We start from the raw sequence: 9,895 nt of genomic DNA, 5'->3' as shown, positions 1-9,895 counted from the left end.
CCCTACCTATACCCTCTTTCACCAAACATTCATAAATTTCATTCCTTTATTAAAAGTTCTGTCCAAACAACAACTCTTTAGAGAGGCTTCCCTGTCCACTTTCTGTAATTCTTTATCTCTACACATACTTTCCCTTTCTTCATAGCATTTCATGACATTAAGCCATATATTTTATTGTTTATCTGTTTATTACCTGTCTACCCACTAGAGCGTAAGCACCAAGAGGGCAGGGATGTGACATTTTTTGTGCATTTCTATGCTCCAGTGCCATAGGAAGTAAGTGCTCAATAAATAAATGTTGATGATTTCCACATCTAGAATTTTAAATAATTAACATCTCTAGAAATTAAAAATGATCACTGAAATTAGATTTTAAATCAATGATCTGATGGGCTGAATAGGCACAACTAAAGACAAAATGGTGGACTAGAATACTGACACCAGGAATTTTACCAAAATGAAGCTTAAAAGGACAAAAATTGGAAATTTTGGAAAAAAGTTAATCTATATAAAATTTAAATACATATAAAGAAATTCTTTATTGTGGTAAAACATACATACATAACAAAATTTACCATTTTAACCACTTTTAAGTGTATAATTCAGCATCATTAAGCATCCGTTTATGTGCTTAGTGACTATTTGTATACCTTCTTTGGTGAAATATCTGTTCAAATCCTTTGCCCATTTTTTAACTTGTTTTTTTTTTTTTTTTTTTTTTTTTTTTTTTTTTTTGTTCCGTTGCAGGAGTTCTTTATACATTCCGGATATTAATCTCTTATCAGTTGTGTAGTTTGCAAATATTTTCTCCCATAAATAAAAAACTGTTTTAAAGGTAACATAAATAATGAGGTAGAAATAGTCCAAAAAATTGTTCTAGAACTGAAGAAAGACATAATGCTTCAGCTTGAAAGAAACCACCTAGTACCAGCAAAATAAATGAAAAATGTTTAACATTACTACATATAATACTTGTGTGTGTGTGTTGTGTTAGTCTCAGACTCTTGATAGTGATGCTCATGGTTAGGAATGCCTGAGACACTTGCCCAGGGCCTATATTACAAGCAGTCAGTCCCCACAGACATTTCCCTGACCTGAGCCAAAGTTGTGGCTGGTCTGGTTCTTGTAGTTCTTATTATGATTGCAGGATGCACTTCAGCAAAAACCATCAGGGAACTTTAAGGAACAAGGTTTATTACTCACAGGTCTTGGAGGGTACACAACAAGCTCCAGGACCACACTGTGAGGTCATGGAGAGAGAGGGAGGGAGGAAGGGAGGGAGGAATGTGGGGGGAGAGAGAGAGAGAGAACCTAGCAAGAATCAGGGGCTCTGCCTTTGTTAGGGTCCAAGTTTGGGGTGTGTAGGGTTTTGCAGGTTCACTCTGTCAGGAGGAAGAAATTTTTCTCTACCCTTCTAGGTTCTTCTGGCTGGTCTAAGAATTAAATTGACATGAAACAGATTAACAGGACAAAATCACACAAAATTTTGATAACAAGTATACATTGGAGAGACCCAGGAAAACCAGATAACTCACCAAAATGGCAGAAACCCTCACCTTACATATCATCTTCAGCTAGAGACAAAATAGGATGTTGGGGATAGCAGTTTGGGACTTCAAAGAGGGGGAAGGCAATTTACATGGAGATGGAAAAGCAACTGTTTGGTAAACAAATGTTTGCTGGCCATGCAGAGACAGTGAGACAGAGAGGAATTTTAAAAAACACACTGCTAGGTTCCTCCCTGTGTACACACCCAGTTCATACCGTAGTTATTTATGGTGATAGCTCCCTTCCTGAAACAGGTCCTCTATCTACATTCTTTAGGCAGTTAGGAGGAAGGTCAAAGGTTCCTCCTGAGTCTTTTGGGCTTTGAATTTTTTCAGATCAAAATAATCTGCATGCCAAAGAAACATTTTGGGGTGAGAAATTTTGCTCCTCTGTATTCCCACTTTTGAAACTTCTCTTAAGTTTCACAGTCCAGAAGTTAAGTTGATAGATTGCTTTATATCTCATTGAACCAGTATCTTAGTCCTGATAATAGGTCAGTTCAGTTACTCATTTCAGGAAGCAGAAATGCAGGTGGGCTCCCAAAGCTAGGCCTCTAGGGTGTAAGAAGTTGGGTATTTAATAAGAGGAATTTCTATGAAGACAAAAGAAAAGCAATGGTTAATGATTGGAGCAAGTTATAAACTCACTGTCTGAGTGAGTTCTGATTGCTGACAGTCCAGAAGATTTCTCGATGTCAGGGTTGAAGCATCTTTTGCAGTTTGAAATGTCTCTGAAGATGTCATCAGGTGTTCAGGTAAACTTTCTGAGTGCCTTACACAGCAATAAGCACAAAGATTGTCTAAACATGGGCTATTGAGTTAACCTCTCTTAAGTTTATATCAAGTTGTTCAGTTCACAGGGCTTCAGGAAAAAGGCAGTTTTAGTTCTCAATGATTCCATGTCCAAAGTGGGAGAAAAATTGGAAACATTAGTTTGAAAAGTTGTAGTAAAAGATTTGAGTAAGCTAGAAGAATTCAGGATCCAGACCAGCTAGTGAGTGGAAAAGCAAAACCTTGAAGACAATTAACAGAACTAGCATCTAATATCCATGACTGTGTATTAAAGTTCTACTGAAAAAAACTTTTTTCTCTAAAGTCCCCCTTATTTCTTTTTTTTTTTTTAATTATTGGGATTTTAATAAGCACATAATAGACTGAAGCACAATATAATTTCTTAAAAGGGACAGAAATCTTGAAGGGATAAGTTTATCCAAAGCAACATAAAATATTCCCAAATTCTCTCTCTAACTCAAAGTACAAGAGACATTGTGTTTAATAACACTGTATTTTATCTATGTTTTTAAATATTTTGAGTATTCACTATGTTCACTTTACTATGTTGAAAGAGAAATGCACATAAATTATAATACAACAATATCTATGCTTGTGAAACATAGGCTATTTCTTGGTGATATATTTTATTCATTTTTTTGCATACATCAGATCTCTTACTGATGAATTTGGGTTGGCATAGTGATTTAAGAATATAATGAACTAAGTATTACATAGAATAAAATTTTCCTCTTCATTTGCTTTAATTTATCCTAGTTGTAAATGCCATTGCCTTTCATAACCACAGAATAAATCTCACTCTAGGATCAACTACTACAGTTTAGAATTAGACGTGAGTTGTTTTATAATTATATGAAATTCAGGATACCATTTTTATTACTGTAACTTTTATAAAAACTTTGAAGCCTAGAAAATGATATACATGACTACATTTGAACCCTCCATATGAAATTATTAAAATTATATATCACTTTTTCTTCATATGTTACTAATTTAACAATTTCAAAAGTAAATACCTAAACAAGGTATTTACTGTATTTAAAATATAATCTATTATCTAATATTAAATAATATCCTATCTTCAATAAAACCTATATTTATAAATTTTAGAATTGTCTGTTTTTTCTTTTTGCTTTGCATACTAGTAACTTTTTGTCATCATTATCACTGAAATATTCTTACTCTTAAAGAAATCCATAAAAGTGAAATCTTGTAAAAAGCAATTCAAAGAGGCTTGCATATATCTTCTAACTTATCATTATTATAAATTTACAAGTAATTATTACTTTACACTATGACAGTAAGCACAGTCATCATTGGATCCAAAATATAGTTGGCCCTTCCTATAGGCAGTTTCCATGCCCAAGGATTCAACCAACCTCATACTGTGATCCAGGATGTGGAACCCACAAATTCATGAGGGCCAACTCTGCTATGTCATTTTATGGAGTATCTGCAGATTTTCATATCCACATGGGTCCTGGAACCAATCCCCACAGACACTGAGTGATGACTGTAACTGTTATTGGTTGAATTGTATCCCTAAAAATTCATACATTGGAAGCCTAATTCCCCGTATCCCAGAAAGTGACTTTATTTGGAGATAGGGTCTTTATAGCAGTAAATAAGTTAAAATGACGTTATTAGGTTGGGTCCCAATACAATATGACTGGTGTCCTTAAAAGGGCAAATTTGAAGATAGGCACGCACACAGGGAGAACATTATGCAATGATGAAGGAAGATTTTGGGGTGACACTTGTACAAGCCAAAGAATGCCAAAGATTGCCAGCAAGCCATTAGAAGCTATGGGGGAGACATGGAACAAATTCTTTCCTCACAACCCAAGAAAAAATTAATCTTGCTAACACCTTGATCTCAGACTTCTAGCTTATAGAACTGTGAGACAATACATTTCTGTTGTTTATGCCACTCAGTTTGTGGTAATTTGTTATGGTAGCCCTAGCAAACTAATGCAATTACTTAGACTTTCAATACTATATTTCCATTGGTATATTGAACTGTAGTATACCGTAAGGAACATTTCTGTTTTATAACAGTTCTAAGTGCAGAAAGTATTACATTTGAATAATTTACTTTTTTTGTTGTTGTTGCAAAAAAATGTAATTGAACAAGATTTTAATAAAGAATTAATGGACTGGGTAGGGTAAGCCTGGTTAAAGAGTAAAATTTTTTTCTTCATAGAATTCATGTAAATCCCAAAACTAAATTGGCTTTTCAAGTACTACCATGATCAGGCCACTTCTCTGAGATAGATCCACAACCAAATTTACATATCAACAATCTGTATTACCATCATAGTAGTTTCTTCTTATGCAACAAACTCAAAACTATCACACTTAAAAATAGATGTGGAGCAATTGGTAATCTCTTATCTTGCTACAGGAGTGTAAAATTTTGTAATCACTTTGGAAAACTTTTTGCAAGTTCTTGTAAAGTTACACATATTCTTACTGTATTACACAGCCATTCCACTCCAAGGTATTTATTTAAGATAAAATGACACATTTATCCACATAATGGTTTGTTCATAAATATTTAGAGCAGCTTTATTTACAATTGCTCAAACTTTGAAACAATCCATATGTTTAGCAACAGATGAATAGGTAAATGAAATGTTGTATACTCATATGAATGAAATACTTTTCAACAATAAAAAGAATAAACTACATGCAACCTGAATGAATCTCAAAAACTGTGAAAGAAGCTAAAAACAAAATATTACCTAATGTATAATTCCATTTATATGACATTCTGAAAAAGGCAAAACTGATCAATGTTAGCCAGGGTCCAAGTGTGGGTGTTGGATATTGACTGCAAAGGGGCACCAGGGAACTTTTTGTGTTTTTTGGTAGTGTTTGATACCTTGATTCTGGTTGTTAGATGACTGAATATACTTGCAAAACTTATCTAATTGTATAATTTAAATTGGTGAAATTATTGTATGTAAAATAAACCTCAATAAACTTGATTTTAAAAACAAAGCCAATTATAACCAAAACCTACCAGATGATTTAATTTTACATCTTTCAAAGAGTAGGTGACTTTTTTTTTTTTTTTTTGATTTGAGTCTTCTCCCTTTTTTTCTTGATGAGTCTGGCTAATGGTTTATCTATTTTGTTTATCTTCTCAAAGAACCAGCTTTTAGTTTTATTGATCTTTGCTATTGTTTCCTTCATTTCTTTTTCATTTATTTCTGATCTGATTTTTATGATTTCTTTCCTTCTGCTAACTCTGGGGTTTTTTTGTTCTTCTTTCTCTAATTGCTTGAGGTGCAAGGTTAGGTTGTTTATTCGAGATGTTTCCTGCTTCTTAAGGTGGGCTTGTATTGCTATAAACTTCCCTCTTAGAACTGCTTTTGCTGCATCCCATAGGTTTTGGGTCGTTGTATCTCCATTGTCATTTGTTTCTAGGTATTTTTTAATTTCCTCTTTGATTTCTTCAGTGATCACTTCGTTATTAAGTAGTGTATTGTTTAGCCTCCATGTGTTTGTATTTTTTACTGCTCTTTTCCTATAATTGATATCTAGTCTCATGGCGTTGTGGTCGGAAAAGATACTTGATACAATTTCAATTTTCTTAAATTTACCAAGGCTTGATTTGTGACCCAAGATATGATCTATCCTGGAGAATGTTCCATGAGCACTTGAGAAAAATGTGTATTCTGTTGTTTTTGGATGGAGTGTCCTATAAATATCAATTAAGTCCATCCTGTTTAATGTATCATTTAAAGCTTGTGTTTCCTTATTTATTTTCATTTTGGATGATCTGTCCATTGGTGAAAGTGGGGTGTTGAAGTCCCCTACTATGAATGTGTTACTGTCGATTTCCCCTTTTATGGCTGCTAGTTTTTGCCTTATGTATTGAGGTGCTCCTATGTTGAGTCCCCCTTATTTCTGACAAAGATAGCTGAATTAACATTTAATTTGTTTGCTAAATAAATTTAGTTTCATTAAACCTAGCCTGATTACTTAAATCCAGAAAGAATAGTGATTGACCATAAAGACTATTTTAAATTTGCTTTGCTGGAACTTTCCACAAGGAATTACAGATTAAATTTTTTTTAGCCTATGGAGGCCAGGAAGCCATGAAGCCATACCAAGGACTTGCCATCTGACTTGCCTGTAATACCTATATATTTGGGTGAATTCCTCTCTTCTTGAGGTCCCCCAAATATTCTGAGATTCTTGTGCCTACCAGGAAGTGATCTTCCTTACTCACCTGGTAAGGCCACTGAGAACCTGTTAGCAGGGCACCAGGTTAACTTTCCAAGGGATTTTATGGCTCCCTAAAGTCAACCTCAGTTCCTTAAAGCTGTCTGGCTGTATTTGATTCTATGCACATTCTCAAAAATGACTTTCCAGCCAAAGCCATAGCCAAAGTTTCCAACTGGGTCCTGTTATAAGGGGAACATATTCTTAGTAAACTTATGCAAATAACTATATTGCCATGAAAATAAGAATACTCACTAAGAGTCTCCAAATTCTGGAGCAATCAGGTAGGGATAAAAAAAGATAAATGTTTCAATTCTACTTACAAATGTATAATTTACCAAGTAGCTATAATATTGTTAGCTTAAGAGGAAAGATTTCCTTATATCTGGAAAGCAAAGATTAAAAACCCTGTAATAGTTCAGATGAAAAATCATAAAATTATGATCATGTTCATCAGTTCATTCAGTTTGGTATAATTAATTCTTATTGATCTTGATCTTTGTTAGCAATTTTATGAAGCCATCAGGGTTTTCATTAGAGTTCTGTAATTTCTTACTCAGTTAAGTATATGATTTGAAAGTTATCAGAAAGGTATATATGTCAAAAAATTCTTTCTATAAATCTTCTTGAACGTGAAGTATTTTTGTAAAAGCATCAGAGTAAAACAGTAACTGTCTATAAATGACAAAATACTTAAAATGGTATGGTTAAAGATCTTATTATAATGCAATTGACAAGGAAATTTGGTTATTTCTGTGACATACAACATTATAAAATAATAACTAGAATTGTGATTGATATTACACCAGGACATATCTGAGTTTTAAGAATTTTATATAATTTCTATAACATTTATATTAGTAACATTCATTCATACAATATAACCTAAGGTTTATCTCAAATTATCACTCATTTGACAATGCTTTCCATGTAATTTAACATACCAAAAAAGCCTAGTAAGTTTAATATCTCTCTTTGAGATTTTTCAGGGGCTCTCTGAAAACCTCAAAGTTAGCTAGAGATCAAAAAGACTTCATCTAGAATTTGATTTGGGGAAATTTGTCAAAGATATCAAAAGGTTTAAAACACTTGGTCAAATAGGATCATAGGTCACTGTGAAAGAATACTTATTCACTTAACCAAAGTGACAAAATATTTCAAAGGCAGGGCTTCCCTGGTGGCGCAGTGGTTGAGAGTCCTCCTGCCGATGCAGGGGATGTGGGTTCGTGCCCCGGTCTTGGAAGATCCCACATGCCGCGGAGCAGCTGGACCTGTGAGCCATGGCCGCTGAGCCTGCGCGTCCGGAGCCTGTGCTCCGCAATGGGAGAGGCCACAACAGTGAGAGGCCCGCGTACCGCAAAAAAAAAAAAAAAAAAAAAAAAAAATTTCAAAGGCAAATACAGAAAATTACAACAGATTATTTAAAAGGTAAAGAAATTTTACAATCTGCTATCAGAAACAGATCAATATTGCAAGATAACTTTGTCCACTTAACAGAGAGAAAAATTCAAATTCTAGTTTTGCAACAGCTTAGTTTTAATATTAAAATTCATTCACTCAATTAAATGTATTATATTTATTCTAAATTTATTCTATTTTATTCTTAGCCAGTCTTAACCATGCACAAAAAATTTTCTCAGGGTTTCTTTTCCATAAACCTCTATAACACCTTTCTTTTGTATATTCAGATTTTGTCCTATGCTTTCCCTTTCTCTCTCTCTCTCCTTTTTCTTTTAACTTCTTTTTAGGAAAAAATTACTTGTTTTCCCCTTAACAAAATGCATTTCCATTCCTTATACTTTTTTCCCCTTACCTATAAAGATGTTTTCCTTATTAATTTTAATAATTATAATTATTTATATTAATTAGAGTTCTTAACCCTTAGAAACCTTAATTTCTAGTGAAAACTAAGGAGCAAGCAATTGTGACCTGTTTGTTATAACAATATTTTTCGGTCGGCAAACATGTGAATACATTTCATAATTTCTAGAAACCTACATTTCCTCATAGCATAATATTTTTTTAATGTGGTACATGACATGTTTCTAATAAATCTAAACATATTTAGTTTTGTGTAATAAGAAGACAAAAAATAAGTATATTTATACTCGTTTAGCAATTAATATTTCAGCAATTTATCATATTTGGAAATGATCTAGACATTCAATGAATTTTCATCATTTAATTTAACTTAGCAAAACTGTACAGTTTTGTTACCAAATTATTTTGGAAGCTGTTTTTAAGTTTTAGCTTACTTACATTTATCTACATCACTGTTCCCAAAAATTATGTTTAGATCACCCTTGAAAACTTCAGGAAACATTAGACAAAGTCGATCAACATCCCAAGCTTTTTTTCTTGCTGACAAATTTTGTATCAGAGATAACATAAACTTATTTGACTTTTGATAAACCTAGGTTGAATAAAAGTTTTACATTTAATGCTGACAACTCTAAACACATGCCTATTTTAATTGAACTGATACCCTTAAATACACTTTTATTTGTTAAAGATTAATCATGGATCACATGAACTTGAAAAATATTTGGGTTTGTTTCTATTACATTCAAAAATATTTAATTTGTAAGCACTTTTAAGCAAAGTAAACAGAGATCTTTTACAAATTAATTTCAATAATACTATCAGAGGTAGAAAAAAATACCGTATCTCCAACATACACCACAGACATACAGACACAACCAGTGATCTCATAGCTTCATTTTAAAACTTTAGTCATGAATCTTTTACAAATTAATTTCAATAATACTACCAGAAGTAGAGAAAACACCATATCTCCAACATACACCACAGACATACAGACACAACCAGTGAACTCACAGCTTCATTTTAAAACTTTAGTCATGAATCTTTTACAAATTAATTTCAGTAATACAATCAAAGGTAGAAAAAATACCCTATCTCCAACATACACCACGGACATATAGACACAACCAGTGATCTCATAGCTTCATTTTAAAACTTTAGTCATGAATCTTTTACAAATTAATTTTGATAATACTATCAGAGGTAGAAAAAATACCGTATCTCTAACATACACCACAGACATACAGACACAACCAGTGATCTCATAGTTTCATTTTAAAACTTTAGTCATGGATCAGGTATTACAATATAAAACTCATTAGTTTATAAATAACAGTTGGAATAAGTTAAGTTTATCTGCTCAGAAGACTAAGGTTTTTTTACTATTTGTGGAAGAGACTTTTAAGATTTGCATTTGTCCTTGAAAAATCTTTACAGAGACTATGAATTAGATTTTGGGGCAAGGAAGTCTTTCCAGCAGGTTGCACTTTTTAAAGCTC

This window comes from Lipotes vexillifer, unplaced genomic scaffold (genome assembly GCF_000442215.2).
Source record: "Lipotes vexillifer unplaced genomic scaffold, Lipotes_vexillifer_v1.1 scaffold859, whole genome shotgun sequence".
NCBI classification, from domain to species: Eukaryota; Metazoa; Chordata; class Mammalia; order Artiodactyla; family Lipotidae; genus Lipotes; species Lipotes vexillifer.
This window is presented reverse-complemented; position numbering follows the sequence as displayed.